At 41.2% G+C, this 20,342-nt stretch overlaps 1 protein-coding gene and 1 non-coding gene across 2 annotated transcripts in view; one reads left to right on the top strand and one right to left on the bottom strand.

The window, feature by feature from the left end:
* The window catches only part of LOC112617106 (CLIP-associating protein 1), a 304,277-nt gene that overhangs the window by 95,437 nt on the left and 188,498 nt on the right, over positions 1 to 20,342 (top strand). The window lies entirely within an intron of this gene.
* Positions 19,960 to 20,085, bottom strand: LOC112617140. The gene has a single exon (XR_003117856.1). It is a non-coding gene; the product is annotated as a U4atac minor spliceosomal RNA (small nuclear RNA).

The raw sequence follows: 20,342 nt of genomic DNA on the forward strand, positions 1-20,342 counted from the left end.
TTACTGTAGTATAGTTTGAAGTCAGGTAATGTGATGCGTTCAGCCTTGTTCTTTTTGCGTACGATTGCCTTGGCTATTCGGGCTTTTTTTCTGGTTCCATATGAATTTTAAAATATTTTCTTTTAGTTCTTTGAAGAATGTCATTGCTACTTTTGATAGGAATAGCACTGAATCTGTAAATTGCTTTGGGTAGTATGGCCGTTTAATGACATTGATTCTTCCTATCCATGGGCATGGGATATTTTTCCATTTGTTTGTGTCGTCTCTGATTTCTCTGAGCAGCGTTTTGTAATTCTCATTGTAGAGATCTTTTACCTCCCCGGTTCGCTGTATTCCTAGGTGTTTTATTCTTTTTGCGGCAGTTGTGAATGGGAGTTCATTCATGACTTGACTCTCTGCTTGCCAGTTGTTGGTGTATAGGAATGCTAGTGATTTTTGTATATTGATTTGGTATCCAGAAACTTTGCTGAAGTTGTTTATCGCTGAATGAGCGTTTGGCTGAGACTATGGCGTTTTCTAGATACAGAATCATATTGTCTAAATAGGGATAGTTTGACTTCCTCTCTTCTTATTTGGATGCCCTTTATTTCTTGCCCTTGTCTGATTGCTCTAGCTAGACCTTCTAATACTATGTTGAATAGGAGTGGTGAGAGTGAGCATCCTTGTCTTGTGCTGGTTTTCAAGGGGAATGCTTCTAGCTTTTCCCCATTCAGTATGGTGTTGGCTATGGGTTTGTCATAGATGGCTGTTACTTTGAAGTATGTTCCTTCAATACCTAATAACATGAAGGGGTGTTTAATTTTATTGAAAGCCCTTTCTGCATCTGTTAAGATAATGTGGTTTTTGTCTTCAGTTCTGTTTATGTGATGAATCAGTTTATTGATTTGCATTATGTTGAACCAATCTTGCATCCCAGGGATGAAGCTTATTTGATCATAGTGAATTAGCTTTTTGATGTGCTCCTGGATTCGATTTGCAAGTATTTTGTTGAAGATTTTTGTATTGATGTTCATCAAGGATATTGGCTTGAGATTTCCTTTTTTGTTGTGTCTCTTCCAGGTTTTGGTATTAGGATGGTGCTGGCTTAGTAGAATGAGTTGGGTAGGAGCCCCTCCTCCTCAGGTGTTTGGAATAGTTTCAGTAGGAATGGTATCAGCTGTTCTTTGTACATCTGGTAGAACTGGCTGTGAATTTGGTTGGTAGGCTTTTTATTACGAATTCACTTTTGGAGCTCATTATTTGTCTGCTCAAGGAATCAAATCATTTTCTTCCTGGTTCCATCTTAGGAGATTGTATGTGTCCAGGAATTAATTAATCTCTTCCAGGCTTTCCAGTTTGTGTGCATAGAGGTGTTCATAGTAGTTTCTGATGGTTTTTATTTTTGTGGGGTCAGTAGTAACATTTTCTTCATCATTTCTAATTGTGTTTATTCGGATCTTCCCTCTTTTCTTCTTTGTTAGTCTAGCTAGCAGCCTATTTATCTTATTAATTTTTTTTTTAAACTCCTGGATTTGTTGATTTTTTTAAATTGTTTTTCATGTCTCGATTTCCTTCATTTCAGCTCTGATTTTGGTTATTTCTTGTCTTCTGCTAGCTTTTGGGTTGATTTGTCCTTGCTTCTCTAATTCTTTCCGTTGTGATGTTAGGTTGTGAATTTGAGATCTTTCTTTTTATGTTGGCATTTAGTCCTATGAATTACTGTCTTAACACTGCCTTAGTGTGTCCCAGAGATTCTGGTATGTTGTATCTTTGTTCTCATTAGTTTCAAAGAATTCTTGATTTCTGCTTTAATTTCTTTATTTACCCTAAAGTCTTTCAAGAGCATGTTGTTTAATTTACATGTAATTGTATGATTTTGAGCGATTTTCTTAGTCTTGACTTCTGTTTTTAATGTGCTGTGGTCTAAGAGTATGTTTGGTATGATTTCAGGTTTTGGTTTTTTTTTTTTTTTTGCATTTGCAGAGGATTGTTTTATGTTCAATTATGTGGTTGATTTTAGAGTATGTGCCATGTGATGATGTAAAGCTTATATATTCTATTATTTTTGGGTGGAGAGTTCTGTAGAGGTCTATCAGATCCATTGGTCCAGTGTTGAGTTCCGGTCTTTAATATCTTTATAAATTTTCTGTCTTGATGATCTAATATTGTCAGTAGAGTGTTGCCATCTCCCAGTATTATTTTGTGGGAGTGTAAATCTCTTTGAAGGTCTCTAAGAACTTTCTTTATGAATCTGGGTGCTCCTGTATTGGGTGCATATATATATTTAGGATACTTAGGTCTTCTTGTTGAATTGAACCCTTCACCATTATGTAGTGCCCATCTTTGTTGTTTTTTATCTTTGTTGGTTTAAAGTCTGTTTGTCTGAAATTAGGATTGCAACCCTGGCTGTTTTCTGTTTTCCATTTGCTTGGTACATTTTCCTCCATCCCTTTAGTTTGAGCCTATGGGTGTCATTACATGTGTGATGGATTTCTTGAAGACAGCATACCATTGGGTCTTGCTTTTTTATCCAGCTTGCCACTCTGTGCCTTTTATATGGGGCATTTAGCCCATTTACATTCAAGGTCAGTTTTATATATGTGCATTTGATCCTGTCATTGTGTTTGTAACTGGTTATTATGCTGGCTTGTTTGTGTGACTGCTTTATAGTATCACTAGTCTGTATATTTAACACTGGTCTGTGTTTTTACATTTGTTGGTAGTGATCTTTCCCTTCTATTATATTAATACATTTAGTGCTCTTTTCAGTATCTCTTGTAAGGCAGGTCTGGTTGTAACGAACTCCTTCAACATTTGCTTATCAGAAAAAGGTTCCTATTTCTCCTTTGCTTAAAGAGCTTAGTTTTGGCTAGATATGAAATTCTTGGTTGAATATTTTTTTTTTAATTTAAGAATGTTGAATATAGGCCCCCAATCTCTTCTGACTTACATGGTTTCAGCTGAGAAGTCCATTGTTAGCCTGACAGAGTTCCTTTTGTAGGTGACCTGCCATTTCTCTCTAGCTGCTTTTAACATCGTTTCTTACATTTCAACCTTGGAAAATCTGATGATTATGTGTCTTGGGGATGGGGATGATCTTCATGTGTAGCATCTTGCAGGAGTTCTCTGTATCTCCTGAATTTGACTTTTGGCTTCTCTAGCAGGGTTGGGGAAGTTTTCATGGATGATACCCTGAAATATATTTTGTAAGTTGTTTGCTTTCTTTTCCTCCCTTTCAGGGATGCCAATTTTTCATAGATTTGGCTTCTTTATATAATCCCATACTTCTTGAGGTTTTATTCATTCCTTATTCTTTTTTCTCTAGTTTTGTCTGACTATCTTATTTCGGAGAGCCAGTCTTCAAGTTCCAAGATTCTTTCTTCAGCTTGGTTTATTTTGCTGTTAATACTTGTGATTGCATTGTGAAATTCTTGTATTGTGTTATTCAGCTCTGTCAGATCCTTTAGGTTCTTTTTTATACTGGCTATTTTGTCCTTCAGCTCCTGTATCATTTTATTTTGGTTCTTAGTTTCCTTGGATTGGGTTTTGCTGTTCTCCTGAATCTCAATGATCTTGGTTCCTATCCATATTCTGAATTCTATTTTGGCCATTCAGCCAACTCAGCCTGGTTAAGAACTCTTGTTGGAGAACTGGTGTGGTTGTTGGAGGACATATGACACTCTGGCCATTTGAGTTACTGGAGTTCTTGCATTGCTTATCTCTAAGCAAAGTTTTTTTGCTTATCTCTAAGTCTGGGTGTTCCTTTAACTGCAGTGTAGATTCAGTACAGTCAAGTGACTTCTTTGCTGGATGTTGTCACAGGGCTGAGGCTTTGTGTAGGGTCTTTGAAGCTGACTTCTTGTCTTTGGTTTCAGAGGGTGGTATGTTAGCGAGGTATTTTTGGTGTTGAAGCTTTGGGTTATGATCCCGTACGTGGCACATAGGCATACTGAGTCATGGTAGACTCTTGCTTGGTTGTGTGGCTCCCCTGTATTTCCTCACAGTTGCAGCCGTGTTCCCTCTCAATTCTCAAAAAGTGTGGGTTTCTCTCCACCTTAAGTGCTGGCTATAGATCGCAGCTTGGCACTCCTGAGCTGCCCACTGCAGCTCTGGGACAATCTCGGTGTTTATGTTTTTTTTCTAGTTTGGAGGCAGCAGAGGAAGGGACCTTAGCAGTGATTGTAGCCGAGGGTCATTTGGTTGTCTTCTGTGGGCTCCACCCCAGAGAGATGCAGGTCAGCAGTCACTCAGTGCCATCAGCCTAGGATGGCGGGTCTGTGCTGTGAGCCCAAGCTGGGGGTTCCCTGCCTGGTGAAGAGTAGGGGGGTGGGTGGGGCCCTTGGGAGACGGACCAGCTTCCCCTCCTTGTTGGAGGTGTGGAGAAGGCACTTAGGGTCTTTGCTCCTCTGTTAGTCCGGGGGTAACAAGGACAGTTCCACCGCAGAGGCAGTGGCAGAGAGGCTTTCAGCTGCTGTGTGGTCTCTGTCCAGGGAGTTGCTGAGTCGCTACTGGCAGGATAGCTCTGCTGAGGGGGTGACTGGAGGCCCAGGCCTGGAGGACCTGCCGATGAGGAGATACGGGAATGGGTGCCCACGTGATGGTCTGGCCACTTTTCTGTAGGGCTGCTGCAATATGTTGGGGGTCCACTCCAGTCCCCAGTTGCCTTGGGTTTTCCAGTACTGGAGGTATCAACCGTGAAGGCTGCAAAACAGCAAAGACAGTGGCCTGCCCCTCCCTCTGGGAGCTCTGTCCCAGGAAGGTACGGATCTGTTGTCAGCCCAAAGGCACCTGTAGGTGGTGGTTGGAGACCTTGGTTGGGAGGGCCCACCCACTGAAGAGGAATGGGATCGGGGACCTGCTTAAAAAAGCAGTCTCACCTCTTTTTCATAGAGCAGCTGTGCTATGCTCAGGGTCTGCTTCAGCCCCCAGTTGCCTCGGTCGCTTCAAACCCAAAGATGGAATTGCAGCTCCTTTTGCTCTGAAGCCCAGAAAGCCTGGGTGTCCACGGCTCTTGGGTCTTTGTTCACGCCTGAGCAACCACTCTGCCAAGATTCCACGTAGCTCTGTGTTGGACTGAAGACCCTGGTGGAGTGGGTTCGTGAGGCGGTCTCCTGACCCGAGGGTTGCAAAGAGATCTGTGGAAGAAGCGTGGGTTCCTGGGGTCCCATATTCTCTCACTGGTTCCCTGGATGGGGGAGGTTCCCCTGGCTCCGTTTCACTCCCGAGTGGGCCGTTGTCCTGTCTTGCTTTTCTCCCTTTTCCATGGGTAGAATTGTTTCCTTGATTGGTCCCAATGCGCGTACCTGGATGTTTAATTGGAGGTGCTGTATTTACTCGCCCCTTCGTTCCTCTCTGTGAGAGCTGCGCACACTAGCTGCTTCTGGTCAGCTATCTTGGCCACCCCCCTACACTTTCATTTCTGTATTTCATTTCTACGTGGATACCTAGGGATGGAATTGCAGTCATATGGTACATGTTTAGTTTTTAAATAAACTGCTGAGTTATTTCCAACATAACTGAGTTTTTTAGCTGTTCCTTGTTTTTACTTTTTCTGGGTATCCCCTGAAAGGTAGTCTCATGGCTAAAGTATAGAGATGTGATAAATCACAGGAAATGTGGTGGGGTGAGATGTGAAAGGGAAAGGGCCTTGAAATCCATCATTGGAAAGTACCTTGAAAGATCATTTCTGTTTCCAAGAGGCATTGCATGTAAAGCATGCCATACTTCTAAGAATCTTTCAGTTTTAAAAGGTGTATTTGAAGCTGTCATTCTATAGAACTATAAATGCAATTAAAGTTTTTTATTTTTTTAAGTAATGAGCAAACTATGATAGAATTTCAATTCTGAGACACTTTTTTTTTTTTTTTAACCTCTACAGTTTTACCATCTCTGATATCAAGATGAGTCTTTTCATCAATTGCGTCACTAGTTATTTCTTTGGTGTTCTTAAAGTCGGTGGTGTCTTAGATTTGATGAAATGTGGGAGATATTATTGGAATAAAGATTATAGTACCACCTATAAAATATTCTGGCCAGAAATGTTGAATCTGAGTCTAGTCAGATCTCTGGAGCTGACTTCCATCTGCAGGAAATGCACAGATAGAGGGTCAAGTTCAGTGATGCCCGAGGAAACAGACAAAGCTGACTGTGGCTGTCTCCGTAACAGAACTGACCGGATTTCTGCAGCATGAAAATGACACGCAAAGAAATGGGGTAGGAGGGGCCAGCTCTAGAGTCAGAGAGCCTTTAGAATAACCTTGAGTTGCCGTGTGCCACACCTGCTAAACGTCCTGTATGGATTTTTTTGGATCATAATTCAAGCAAATATCTGCTCCGTACCCACCCCAACCCCACAATAAAAAAACCAAACAAATAAAATAAAAACAAAAAGTTTTTGGAGACAAACTTGGAGATTTGATTTTGGAGCATCAGCTTCGTGTTCCCCTGTTGATTTCTGACTTGCTCTCATTCTCTCCCCTCGCTGTGCTGATTTTAATTAGGTGCCCAGGCCGGGTGCAGTGGCTCACACCTGTAATCTCAACACTTTGGGAGGCCAAGACGGGTGGATCACTTGAGGTCAGGAGTTCAAGACCAGCCTGGCCAACATAGTGAAACCCTGTCTCTACTAAAAATACAAAAATTAGCTGGGTGTAGTGGCTCACGCCTATAATCCCAGCTACTCGGGAGGCTGAGGCAGGAGAATTGCTTGAGCCTGGGAGGTGGAGGTTGCAGTGAGTCAAGATCCCATTACTACACTCCAGCCTGGGTGACAGAGCAAGGCTCTGTCTCAAAAAAAAAAAAAAAAAGAAAGAAAAAATTAGGTGTCCTGCCATCGTTCTGAGAATCCCTTTTGCTGTCATCTTGGTAATTGCCTTCACCTCTCTTTTGAGTAGGCCCCTCTGTTTCTAGGATCCCATGTTTTTCTCTTTTTTTGTTTATTTTCTTGTTTACTGACCCAGATCTTTATGTATGGAGTGGAATTGCAGTCATGTGGTACGTGTGTGTTTAGTAACTCCTTATATGTCTAACAGCTTGTTCATCCTACCCTTATACTTGATTGGTATTTGATCAAGTATATAGAATTCTAATAAGTGATCAGTAAATTCTAAGTAAATAAATGAATGCACCTTCCCCCTTTAAAAAAAAAAACATGCATTGCATGAGTTAGAGAGTATGTTAAGCACAGACTATTGTTACATTTTTCCAGATTTCAGTATTTCAAGAAAGGGTAGTAATATTATACATTTTTTTGTATTTTTTTTAAAGTAATAAAATGTCATCCTGGAGCTAAGATTTTTGTCGGGATTTCACCCTGGCCTGAACTCGGAGAAAAATCAGTGGACGGAGATGACTCCTGACTTCAGGAAGGAGTGCACTCGTTTCCCACAGTGCCTCTGTGGAGATTGGCATGCTGGGAGCTAGAACTAATTAGCCAATTCACAGATATTTTGGTCTCTAAAATTAGTTCCAGTACACTCTGGGAACAGCTTCTGTTACACACTTTTTGTCAGAAGCACCACCAGTGGGCAGATGGTTCTCTGGAAAAAGTAGACACAGAAGAGTGATTTACTTGGGTGTCATTACAAACGTAGTGTTCTTGGTTTGCCCTTTTGTAAGACTAACGGATTAATGTTATTAAACCACATAACCATGGAGTGACCTTGCCTCATTATTTGTTCATCTTTGGGGCTTAGTTTCCTTATCTGCAAAGTAGGCATATTTATAGGTATGATACTTGCCTCAAAATGTCGTTGTGAGGATTAAATAGAGAATCTCTGCAAGATAGAAGTTCACTGCCCCATGATTTCCCGTCCACCCCCACTTTTTTTTTTTTTTTTTTTTACAGTCTCTGGGCAAGTGAGTGGGTGAAAAAGGTTGTGTAAGAATCTGCTCTGCTTTGAGTAGTTTGTGGTCTTTTTGGAGAGTTGCTTAGTATGCATATAAAGGAGATAGAAAAAAGTACTATTCAGATTGGGGTTTAGAGAAATTAGGAGGCTGGAGACCTTGTGGAGGGGGCTAGCTGCAACTGTCTCTTAGAAGGATTGGGACCTGGGCTTTGGAGGAGTCTAGGGAGACTCCAGGAATCTTGGACCGGAGGAAGAGCTGTGAGTTCTGCTGGCGGGCTGGGGGCTGCTGGGAGAGAGAAACAGGTAGATCAGCTTGGAAGCATATTAGGGAAAAATTTGAAAGTCCATATGGGAAACTTGGATCTTTGTTTATTTCCTTAAACCATCACGAATGTCTTGGTGCCTGATCTCATGTTTATGGGATGTGTCTGGATGAGAGAGATTGCAAATTTAGAGGTCTGTGGCTGGATATGACCCGCAGATATGTTTTGTTTGGCCTCCTCAGTGCTTTAGAATTCTTTGGATAAGTTGGCAGGGTTTAAAATCTGGAGATGGGGCCTTACTGTTCTTCAGTCCCACATGTTATCAAGTGACTGGAGCTTTAAGAGGTACCCCAAGTTTCCATGGTCCCTTCACCTCCATCACATGACCGGCCATATTTCTTCTACCTGTGTGTCCGAATTTGCAGCCAGTGGTGTAGAGCAGCACTGTCCAGCACAGTAGCCAGGAGCCTCCTGTGGTGGTTTAAAGTTAGATTAAGTGAAGTTAAATGAAAAGTCCTGTCTCACATTTGCACTAGCTACATTTCGTTTGCTTAGTAACCATATGTGGCTAGTGGCTACTGTACTGGACATCACCGATGTAGAACGTTTCTATCATTGCTGAAAGTTGTATTGGATTGGTCTAGGTCTTCAAACAAAGGTTACTAACTCTGCCTCTCATTGTATTGAAACCTTGTCTCCTAGCGTGACTTGGCATATTGCTGCCTCATGTGTAATAAAAAAAAAAGTGGTTTGATGGTGTGATGATCCTAAATACCTTTTGAAGGGTAAAATCCTTTATATGGACGATTACTGGTAATAGCCCATAACTTTGCAAGTCCCAATAATCTAATATTAATTATGTATTTTAACAGACATTTACTTTTATGGTTCATACACTATCTCTGGAGGGCATTCAGAAGAGGAATTTTAAAAATAGACTGCCCAGTGGCATTGTTGTTGGGTTGAGCACCCAGGCATTTCCTAGGTGACTGCTTTGAAGGATGACAAGTTTGGGTAACGGTAACTACTTCTCCCATCTACGCGTGTATATGCAAAGTCACTGACTATCACACTTTTCTTGAGGGGGTATTTGTGTTGTGCTTTTATTCTTGAATGTGAAAGTAAGTACAGTGTAGGGTGCTAATTTCTCCTTACTTAGTGAGGTTGCAATCTAGAGTCTTTTAAAATAACTAAAAACTGTGTAGAAATCAGCAGGGCATAGTCCTGTGTTTAAAGCAGCACCTAGTGCATTACATTAAGAACAGAGCTAACAGTGTAATGTACAGTGTGTTTTCTTTTTGACCCAGCAAAGGTTTTCAGCATTTGTGCTAAGGGGATGATAGCACATGTGTGGAAGTGTGTGTCCATCATCATACTGTGTAAAATAATGAAAACCCTGCATGTTAGTAGAACTGGGTGAGTGATGATGATACCTAGGTACAGTATTATAAAGCCACTGAAAATAGGGGTGTAGATCTGTATTTATTGACTTGGGAAGATGTCTGTTGCACATTGAATGGAAAAATGTGCATGTGAGTGTGCCTAGATGTCACCAAAATAGTAACGGGGGTATTGTTGTGATGGAATTTTAGGCAACCTCATTTTCTTTTCTAGATTTTGTACCTACTTTGTTTGCCCCTTAACTCAGTAAGCCATGCTTTTTTATTATTTTTAAAAGTGCTGCTCTCATAAAGAAGGGAAATAGTACTTACTGGGTGCCTGTGATATTCTGAGCATTTTGTTAGGACTTTGTTAGCCTCATGTGTACTCTTTAAGGTAAACGTGTTGTTATTCTGGTTTTACTGATGAGCATTTGAGGCTCAGAGATGGAGCAGCGGCCACTGGGGGGAGAGCTGGACGTCAGCCCCGAAGCGGTGCATGCAAAGCCAGCGTGTTTTTTCCTAGCTAAGGCATTCCCAGAGTCTCAGACGGGTGCAGCGCCGAGGCTGACATTTGAGGTTATCTGATATTGGCAGAGAAGGTCTTAAGCTAGCTAGAGAGAGAGAAAGAGAGATGAAAAACACTAAAACTGTGGGGTTTTGTGTACATCATTATTATGTTATAGTGAAAATGGCTTTGGTGTACTCAGGAGGCTCAGGCTTGTTTGCAGTTTGGTCATTAACCACACTTTACAACCCTGGGTAAGTCTTTTGGTCTTTATTTTCCTTATTTCCAAAATAAGGATAATATATTCTCCATCTCAGGATTACTGTGAGATTGCTCAGATTCATGCAAAAATATCTTAAAACAATAAAATACAGTATGAGTGTGAGCACTGTTTTTACCTTAGACATCCAGTCTTCTGAAGCTTAAGAAATGGCCTTTTTTTTTACCACCTGGTTTGTCCCTTATGGATGTTTTTTGGAGAAAAGGATTGAGTATTCCTTTCACTGCCAATGAGCAGACCTCATGTATCTGGAAAGAGAACTGTTCCATTTTGGGGCCTTTACAAGTGTTTTGGAAAGGCAGAGACAAGGTCTAAGCCACTTGTTATAAACTTACAGGTCTGGTGGTCAGCATCACTCCCACTGCTCTAATTTTTAAAACTTAAAACTGTGAAGTGTGATAGAATGTGCACAAAACACAAAGACACAGTTTAAGAGTGTATTTTAAAGCTAATAGCTGTTTAATTGATCTTCCGGACAAGAAATAGAACATTGCTTAGGACATCGCCACCAGGACTCTCCTAAGTAACCACTCTTCTGATTTTTATGGTAACTGCTTTCTGGCTTTTCTTTTTAGTTTTATTATCTAAATATGCACCTTAAGATTACAGTGTATGCTTTTTTTTTTTTTTTTTTAAATGGAGTCTCACTCTGTTGCACAGGCTAGAGTGCAGTGGTGCGATCTTGGCTCACTGCAATCTCCGCCTTCCGGGTTCAAGTGATTCTCCAGCCTCAGCTTCCCAAGTAGCTGGGATTATAGGCACCTGCCACTATGCCCAGCTAATTTTTTGTATTTTTAGTAGAAACGGGGTTTCACCGTGTTGGTCAGGCTGGTCTCGTACTCCGACCTCTTGATTCACCCACCTCAGCCTTCCAAAGTGCTGGGATTACAGGTGTGAGCCACCGCGCCTGGCCATGTTTACTTGTTTTTTGAAAATTAATTATTTTTAGAAATGGGGTCTCACTATCTTGCCCATGCTGGACTTGAACTCCTGGGCTCCAGCGATCATCCAGCCTCAGCGTCCCAAGTAGCTGGGACTCTAGACACCACCGTGTCCACTTTATTTGCTTGTTTTTGAACTTCGTACAAATGTGGGTATGTTTGTTTCTGGCCTTTTGATTCATTCTTACAAGATTTTGTATTGCTGAGTGTAGCTATGATTCATTTATTTTCAATGTTTGTTGCATCTCTTAGTATGAAACCCACAACTTCAACATTCCACAGTGGATGGACTTATGAATTTCTAGTTTTTGGCTACTGTAGTACTATTGCTCTGAGCATTCTCGTGCATTTCACCTGTTATGTGTATACCTGTGTTTCTGTTGGGCATATTCCTAGCAGCAGTATTGCTGCATATCTTCACATTTGTTAGCTAATGCCAAGATGTTTTCTTCAGCGTTGATTATGCCAATTTACATTCCTGCTAGCATGTAGGAGGGTGTCTGTGGTCCCACATCCTTGTTAACGCTCAGTCTTGTGGGTCTTTTTCATTTTAGCCATTGTGAGTGTGCAGTAGTGTCTCCTTTAATTTGCATTTCCTTGATGACTAATGGAAATGGAACAGCTTTTCTTAGAATGATGACCGTTGGTATCTTTTGTGAAGTGCGTCTTCACATATTTTGCCGGTTTTTCTACTGGCTTGCTTACCATTTGCTTTGCAGAGCACCTTTATATATTCTGGAAACAAGCCTGTTGTTGCTGATTTGTTTGTAGTATCTTCTTCTAGTGTGACTTGACTTTCACTTTCTTCAGTGGTTTTGATATGCCAAAGTTCTTAATTCTGATTTGGTCCAGTTCATCAATCTTGTCCTTTATGGTTTGTGTTTATTGTGTCTTGGTATTTTCCTCTGTCCTGGGATCATGAAGCTATTATGTTATTTTCTAAAAGGTGTATTGCTTTGCTTTCTGCACATTTATCTACTGTCAGGAATTCATTTTTGTGCAGGGTGTGAGATAGGAGTCAGCTTCTTTTTAAATCCGTGTAGACACTCAGTTGATCCAGGGGCATCGATTTAAAAAGTAGCCCTCTTGTCACTGCTCTGTAATGCCTACTTTGTCATAAAATTCCCCATAGGCCCGAGTCTGTTTCTTTATCCTCTCTGTTGGTGTATGTGTCTGCCCATCAACTGACAGCACATTGTCTTAATTCCTATGATATTGTAATAAATCTTGATATCCACGGGGAGCAAGTTTTATCACCTTATTTTACCAAAAGAGTGCCTTGCCATTCATATTATCACATGTATTTTGGAATCAACTTGTTCTTAAAAAAAAATACATGTTTGTGTTTATTGGGGTTTTGAGTGGAATTTTATTGAATGTTTAGATCAATTTGGGAGAACTGAAAATTTCACAATACTGAGTATTCCAACCTATACTTTTTTTTTTTTTTTTTCTAATGTAAACACTGATTTATTTAAAAAATACTACAGAGGACAGATTTGGATTCAAAAAAAACACAGAGAATCATATACAGAAACAAAATGCACTGGACCCAGAGAAGCAGAGGAACCACCACAGGCATCCGAGGGAGCCAACCTATACTTTTATCTTTGTATTTATTTTAGCTATCTTAAAAAAATTTAAAAATTGTTACATAACTTTTTGGGCAGATATTTATTTTGGCTAGATTTATTCATAGGTGTTTATTTTTATGCAATTAAAAATAGGAACATTTTTGGCTTGTGAGAATAGAAATGTAATTTTTTTCATATATATTGGCTTTGTATTAGTCTTACAAAGCTTATTAATTTTATAATGCATCTTTAGATCTTTCAGTGTTTTTCTTTTTTTTTTTTTTTTTTTTCTGGAGACTGAGTCTCCCTCTGTCACCCCAGGCTGGAGTGCAGTGGCATGATCTTGGCTCACTGCAAACTCCGCCTCCTGGGTTCAAGCAGTTCTCTGCCTCAGCCTCCCGAGTAGCTAGGATTACAGGCGCCCGCTGCCATTCCCAGGTAATTTTTGTATTTTTAATAGAGATGGGGTTTCGCCATCTTGGCCAGGATAGTCTCAATCTCTTGACCTCGTGATCTGCCCTCCATGGCCTCCCAAAGTGCTGGGATTATAGGCATGAGCTACTGTGCCCGGCCCCTTCTAGATTTTGTTTTATGCAGTTATATTTTCCATTTAGAATGATAATTTTTTCTTTTTTTGCTAATTTTCATACTTTTATTTTTTTCTTGCCAAAATTAGTTTGCTAGGACTGCAGACACAATGTTGAACAGAAATTGTAGAGTGGATATTTTTATCGTGTTCCACTCTCAGAGAGAAAGCTTTCAGCACTTCATCATTAAGTGTGATGCTTTTTGTAGGTTTGAAAAAATATATCCTTTGTGAAGTTAAGGAAGAATCTTTCTCTTCCTAATCTGCTAAGAATTTTTAATCATGAATGCAGTGGATGTTAAATTTCTCAGATGCTTTGCATCTTTTGAGGTGATTAACATAATAAAGGGGAAAATCATGCTATTAATATGGCAAGTTATATGGAATGATTTATTGTTAAGCCAGTAGCACCAGGACAGTCACTAAAATTGAATTTAAAAGAATGGATAGCTTCTAAGATAAGTATTGAAAAGTTCTTTTAGTTTTTGTATGAGAATTATTTCACTTTCTAGGAAGGTGTATTTTACAGATCATAGAATTATAGGTTGGTGATTAGTAATTGTCTATTCACTTTGCTGATGCATTTCTTTACTGTTGGCAGTATTGGTCTTTATCTTTTAAACAATGTAGCTAATGTATCTAGGTATGGATTTCTTTTTCCTTAGTGTACTGTGATACACTGGGCTTCTTGCATATGTGGCTTAATGTTTTTCTTCAGTTTTTGGAACATTTTCAGCCATTATCTCTTCAGGTATTGATATACTCTTTCTTTTTCTTTCTTTCCTTCTTCTTTCCTTCTCTCTTTCTTTCTCTTTCTTTTTCCTTCTCTTTTTTTTTTCTTGGACACAGGATCTTGCTCTGTCACCCAGGCTGGAGTGTAGTGACAAGATCAGAGCTCACTGCAGCCTCAACCTCCTGGGCTCAAGCGATCCTCTCACCTCAGCGTTCCGAGTAGCTGGGACTACAGGCTTGTGCCACCAGGCCTGGCTAATTTTTGTATTTTTTTGTAGAGACAGGGTTTTGCCATGTTGCCCAGGCTGGTCTCAAACTCCTGGGCTCAAGTGATCTGCTCGCCTTGACCTCTCAAAGTGCCAGGATTACAGATGTGAGCCACTAGCCCGGCCTTTTATTCTTTTTGAAGGTATAAAATTCAGTGGTTGATAGTACCTTCACAGAGTTGTACAACCCATCACCACTAATTTTAGAGCATTTTTATTGCCGCATAACACAAGCTTCATAACCATCAGCTATTGTTTAAATAGCTGTTTAAAAGTTATTTCTAATTGTAGTAAGATATACAGAACCTAAAATTCACCATGCAACTAGTTTTGTGTACAATTCAGCGGCATTAAGTGTATTTGAATTGTGCAACCATCACCAACATCTATCTCCAGAATGTTTTTCTCTTGTAAAACTGAAACCCTGAAGCCATTAAATAATAACTCCCCTTTCTCCCTTCCACAACCCCTGGCAGCCACCAGTCCACTTTCTGAATCAGTGACTTTGACGACTCTAGGTGCTTCATGTAAGTGGAACCAGACAACATTTGTCTTTGTGACTGGCTTACTTTACTCCACGTAAAGCCTTCAAGGTTCATCATGTTGTAGTGTTTCAGAAAAGGCCTAAAGTTCCATTGTATGGGCAGACTGGTAGACTCCATTTTGCATATCCATTCATCTGTCAGTCAACACTTGAGTCGTTTCCACCTTTTTACTGTTGTAGGTAATGATGCTGTGAACCTGGGTTTACAACTGTCTTTGGAAACTCTGCTTTTACTTCTTTTGGGTATAGGCCCAGAAGTAGAATTGCTGGAATCATATAGTAATACTATGTTTAATCTTTTTTGAGGAACTGCTGTAACCATTTTCCACAACAACTCTACCATTTTACACTTCACCAGCAGTGTTCAAGAGTTTCAGTTTCTCTACATCTTCACCAACACTATTTATTTATTATTTTTTTAAATACCATTCTGGGCTGGGTGCAGTGGCTCATGCCTGTAGTCCCGGCACTCTGGATGCCAACACAGGCAGATTGCTTGAGTCCAGAAGTTCAAGACCAGCTTGGGCAACGTGGCAAAACCCATCCTCTACAAAAATACAAAAAATTAGCTAGGTGTGGTGGCACGCGCCTGTAGTCCCAGCTACTGGGGAGGGGGCGGGGTGCTGAGGCGGAGGATCCCTTGAAGCTGGGAGGTGGAGGTTGCAGTGAGCCGAAATCACGCAACTGTACTCCAGTCCTGGTGACAGAGTATGATCCTATCTCAAAAAAATAAATAAAATAAAATAAAAATAAAATTCTAATGAATGTCAGCCATTGCTTTATACCTATTGTGTCATTTCTTTTTTTGAATTCCATTTAAACTTTAACATTTTCTCTCTATTCTCTCTTCCCTGTTCTTTTGAATTTTCCATCTTTTTGCCTTTCTTTACTTTATTCTGGATTTTTTCTGCAGACTTAGTTTCCTGTTTAGTTCTCTTCATGTATTTACAGTGCACTTAGGAAAAAGAGCCCATTCGTTGAGTATTTAACTTTCTCTTGTATTATTTGTTTAATCTGTGTAACTTTAAAAGTTGTCATTTCTCTACCCAAAACTTTAATCATGTGTCTTAATAACAAGACATAATAAGGCTTGTTATTTAATTTAATTTATTTATTTATTGAGATGAGGTGTCTCTGTCGCCTAGGCTGGAGTGCAGTGGCACGATCTCCACTTGCTGCAACTTCCGCCTCCCAGGCTCAAGTGATCCTCCCACCTCAGCCTCCCAAGCAGAGCGGCTGGGACCACAGGCGCCCGCCACCACGCCCAGCTAGTTTTTGTATTTTTTCATAGAGATGGCATTTCGCCATGTTGCCCAGGCTAGTCTCCAACTCCTGAGCTCAGACAATCCGCCTGCCTCGGCCTCCCAAAGTTCTGGGATTACAGGTGTGAGACACCACACCCCGCCTGACTTGTTATTTTGAAGTCTGTTTGTAATTACTCTCCTATCCAGGCATCCAGAGTTCAGGTTGGTCTTTGTTTCTGCTAGTTTTCATTTATTTTGTCCTGTGTGCCTGGTTATCTTTGCTTGTGTTTCACATGTTCTCTGTGAAAAATTGTTACAGGAATAGGCCAGGCGCAGTGGCTCACGCCAGTAATCCCAGCACTTTGGGAGCTGAGGCAGGCAGATCGCTTGAGGTCAGGAGTTCGAGACTAGTCTGGCCAATGTGATAAAACCCCATCTCTACTAAAAATACAGAAATTAGCCGGGCTGATTACACATCCCAGCTACTCGGGAGGCTGAAGCATGAGAATCTCTTGAACCCAGGAGGCAGAGGTTGCAGTGAGCAGAGATCGCACCATTGCACTCCAGCCTGGGCGACACAGCGAGACTCCGTCTCAAAAAAACAAACAACAACAGCTACAAAAGAAAAATTGTTACAGGAATAAACCAAGGACTAGATTATTAAGATGATGTTTTCTTTATCCAGAAATGACATGTGTTTTTATCTGCTAAGGGCTTTTGGACACAAACAGTCTAAACTCACTTTAATCTGATGTCAGGGATTAGAATTTTTTTCCGGGCCACCCAGATGCTTGGAAACTGGGCTGCAGTCCCTGTGAAGGCTGTTTTATTTCCAACTCACTCTCCTCCTAAAGTCTAGCCATTTGGGTTTCCAGCACACGTGGTGGGGGTTAACTAGGCCACCAACTTTGGAGGGCTTTGGAATGTAACCTTTGCCCTCCTAGATGACCCACAAGGTTATTAAAGTGATTCTCTGCACCCTTTCCCAGTATATACATGGCCCCAGGGCAAAGAGAACCAGCTGTTGCAGGCTCATGTCTGTGGATTTTAGTTGTCTGTGTTTCTTGACCTGGAAGTTCTTCTGTGCCTTCTTACTTCTCTGATGCTGCAGATGTTCTTTTATATCCAGCATTCTTAGTTGTGCTCGGCAGGAGTATTGGTCCCAGTGACCTGGTCAGCCCTCTTCTCTCTTTTACAAAAGGGTCTTTTAAAGGATTTTAGGATAAAGAAGATGTTGGACCTTGAGAGCTCATCTATTCCAGTCTCCTTCACATCAATACAGTAGGGTTTATCAATCACCTACCTTGTACCCAGCGCTGTGCTATTTATTATGGGAATTCTGAGGAAATGCAAGATGGTAGTGTTCCTTACATTCAAGGAATGTAGCTGGGGAAACAAGCACAAACGTAGATAATTAAGTAAAATGTTGGAGGCAGTGCTCAAGGGTCACGCAGAGCTAATGGTGTTGGAAGAAAAAAATTACAAAAAATTTAAAGATTTTGAATGACTTTTATTTGTGATTTTAGAATCAGGTAACACCTCATTTCCATGAAAGATAATTGTGTATTCCATTGAGCCATGGAGAAGAAGTTGGTTTTATAGACCTAAGGGCTGAAGAAAGCAGAAACAGGAAAAAAAAGAAAGTACCCTTACCACGTGCCAGGCACAGTTTACATACACACTTGATTTAATCCTCACAACAACCCACGAGGTAGCTGTTACTATTGTCTCTGTTTTACAGATGAGGAGGTTTAGGCACAAAGAGGTTTTTACAGTTAATTATCAGAGTGGTCTTCTGGGCAAGGACTTTTTCATGTATCCCTTTCTTCAGTAGGGAAATGGAAGCCCAGGAGAAGGGCTGCGAAAGTCCCTGGAACTGCCTTTTGTCCTCCTGGCTGGCGCCCTGGGCCTCTCCTGTTCTGTTTCTCTGGGGACTCAGGTGCATCTACTCACTCAGTCTTCTCTGGGAGTTTCCACGCTCCCCAGTTCATCTAGGCAAGGCATTGAAACTTGACTGTCCGGGGCCTCGCGAGGCCTTCTCTGCTCAGACCTACCAAGTAAACTGCCGTCCTGGAAAAGCTGATGTCAGCCTTCCCCCAAGTAAACAACAGTCCTCTTCACCTTAGCCTTGAGCGATGTATGAAGGGATGTTTCTGTCATGAATAATACCCCTACTCGCAACCAGTAATGCAGCTGTGCAGATAAGCTTAAGATTTCACCAGACAAAAGCTAAATAACTCACTTCCATGAGGGGCTGTTCTTCTTAAAAAATAAACTACTTTTTTACAGAAAAATTGCAAAGGTAATATCGTCTCATTGTAATATCTAACATTAGTGTGGTTTATGACAATCAATGAACCAGTATTGATGTATTATTATTAACTAGATTTCATGCTTTATTCATATTTCCTTAGTTTCTACCTAAGGAAAAATGTCATCTTTGTGTTTCAGACTCTCTTCCAGGATACCTCATTACATTTAGTTGTTATGTTTCCCTCGGCTCCTGTTGCCGAGACAGGTTCTCAGAGTTCTTGTTTTTGATGATCTTGACTGTTTTGAGGGGTACTGGTCAGGTGTTTTGTAGGATGCCCCTCTATCGGAATTTCTCTGATGTTTTCCTCATGCTTAGACTGGGCTTAAGGGTTTTGGGAAGGACTGTCACAAAGGCAAAATGCCGTTTTCATGACATCATACCAAGTGTGCTTGATGTTGACCTCCACTGTCTGGCTGAGGTTGCGTCTGTCAGTTTTCTCTGCTGGATAGTTACTCCCCCACTTCATACTGTACTCTTTGGAAGGAAGTCATAGTGTGAAACCTAATCCTTTTTAGCTCGAAAGTAGAGTCATTATTTTAAAGTGTTTATACCATTATTATATTATTAAAAGAAAAATCTGTTTATAAATTGTCCTCTCTATAAAAGTTTTAAAAATTGTTTTCTTCAATATTGTCAAGTAGCCAGTTTCTTGCAAGAACATTTTATACGTTGTGGGGATTATTGGGCCAATTTGGATTCCTTCAGTTTTGAAGCAGTGGATTTCAAAGCTGAATAGAAAAGTCTGCAGTTTTTGCTTTTATCAGCCGCCAGACGCAGGCACAGGCTGCATGCAAGAAATCCTAACTGTTGCCCCGTCCTGTTTGGTTGTTGTGTGAACACTGGGCAGTGCTCGGCTTTGTGTTGGAAGCGTGTTTAATGAAGTCTCCCAGTGCAAAACTGCTTCCTACAGAGGAAAGGTTTACTCTGGCTATTGGACCATTCCACAGAAAGCTCACTATTTAACTTTTTTTTTTTTTGATACCGAGTCTCGCTCTGTCGCCAGGCTATTGCAACCTTCGCCTCCCAAGTTCAAGCGATTCTCCAGCCTCAGCCTCCCGAGTAGCGGGGACTACAGGCGTGCGCCAGCAGGCCCGGCTAATTTTGTATTTTTAGTAGAGAAGGGGTTTCACCATGTTGGCCAGGATGGTCTCGATCTCCTGACCTCTTAATCCGGCCGCTTCGGTCTCCCAAAGTGCTGGGATTCCATTTTATGTGGTACAAAGGCCCACTGAAACTTCGCCTCCTATGGAAACTTGATCTAGACTACTAGGCTGGCTCAGCGTAAAGCTGGAGTTACATGACAGTCGAAGTAGATGACCAGGGTAAAGTTACGTGGAAACCCTCCCCGTTTGCACAGCGAAAACTGAAAGAGTTTCGGTAAGAAAGTAAAATCATATATATTGTGCGCCACCTACTGGTTTAACGCACGACTACAGGAGTTCAGCTTATTTGCAGTTTACTTTCCTTTGAACTCACAAATACTGGGAAAAGCGGTTTTTCATTTTTCCAAAAATTGCACCAAGGTAAAGCAAAGCTTTAGTTGATGCGGGTGTGTTGTTTAGGCGTTAGCAGTACTGCCCTCACTATGCGCTCATTGGACAGTAGCGCAACCCCAAGAAAAGGATGGTTGCGGTGAGGGGTGCGTGCGCTGCAAGCAGGAAGCGCCAATACCTGATTGGCTTGTGGTGATTAATTTGTGAGTCCCGCCTTAGTCGGTCTGGTAGCTAGCTTACCTCCAGCCTCCACGGCTTTCGACGATACCACCAATTCTTTGTTTTCTGAGGCTCCTGAAGGGTCGCAAAAGCGGCGGCTCGGTTTTACCCAGAAGACCGCGCGTCGGCCGCTCGAAAATTTGCATACGTTTTCTCGCCGGGGCGGGGCTGGA

This window comes from Theropithecus gelada, unplaced genomic scaffold (genome assembly GCF_003255815.1).
Source record: "Theropithecus gelada isolate Dixy unplaced genomic scaffold, Tgel_1.0 HiC_scaffold_15883, whole genome shotgun sequence".
Taxonomy (NCBI): Eukaryota; Metazoa; Chordata; class Mammalia; order Primates; family Cercopithecidae; genus Theropithecus; species Theropithecus gelada.